Below are 1,181 nucleotides of genomic sequence, written 5' to 3' on the forward strand. Positions count from 1 at the left end.
CACCTCTTCGGATCAAGGTAGATATTTCTGTTTGACTTGTTGTTTGGTAGAATAATACTTCCTAACATCCAACTTGATTCAATTGCACAAAAATCCGGTGGTATTCTGCCATCATCCTTGTTCTATTAAATAGCTGCTTTTCTCAGAGATTTTTTTTTTTTTTAAATCGGGGTTAATCTCCCCAGATGCTTGGTTGTATAACAATAACATGTATTTTAGTGTACAATACTACATAATGAATTTCTGAGAACAAGATTTGTGGCTTTTTTTAATCACAGAAACTGTCAGCATGGTAGAAATCTTAGGAACCCAACATTAAATCCTTCATTCGGTGATTTTATTTTACATGTTTGAAGTCGGTTTGTGCTACACATCTTGGTTAATTCTGCAGTTTCCTACTCCTGACTAAGACATTTCTCTTTGAATTTGTTCAGCTCAGGATCTTGGTTTCTGTATTACTAGAGGTGTAATAATCTCCCCAGATGCTTGGTTGTATAACAGCATCCTGTATTTTAGTGTACAATACTACATAATGAATTTCTGAGAACAAGATTTGTGGCTTTTTTTAATCACAGAAACTGTCAGCATGGTAGAAATCTTAGGAACCCAACATTAAATCCTTCATTCGGTGATTTTATTTTACATGTTTGAAGTCGGTTTGTGCTACACATCTTGGTTAATTCTGCAGTTTCCTACTCCTGACTAAGACATTTCTCTTTGAATTTGTTCAGCTCAGGATCTTGGTTTCTGTATTACTAGAGGTGTAATAATCAAGGTTGATAGGAACCTAGAAAGATCCATGTATACTGGATCGGCAATATACTGGCTATTTTCTAAAAGAAAAATCTTCACAGGCTCTGTCCGCTTCTTGAGTCAGCTGCTGTTATCTTCTCATTGGTGTTCTTGAATGTGGCAAAGAGGTCTGGTGAAAAGAAAATATTTCCTTCCTATGCAGGCACCGCAGCTCTTCCTGCCAAATGAAGAGCAAAGGCTTAGGCTCTGTTGCTGCTACCAGGCCAGCTGCGCATTCACTCTGTGTATTTTATGTTCTGGAGAAAGCGTTACAAATGTCTCTTTCTGCAGTTGGTCCTCATTTTGTTCTGAGTGTGCTGAGTCAGGACAATAGAGGCAGCCCTGTCTGTCCTCTCAAAAGGAATCACTCTCCTGTAAAGTTAACTTTT

The sequence above is a fragment of the Aptenodytes forsteri genome, unplaced genomic scaffold, assembly GCF_000699145.1.
Source record: "Aptenodytes forsteri isolate BGI_AS27 unplaced genomic scaffold, ASM69914v1 Scaffold208, whole genome shotgun sequence".
NCBI lineage: Eukaryota > Metazoa > Chordata > Aves > Sphenisciformes > Spheniscidae > Aptenodytes > Aptenodytes forsteri.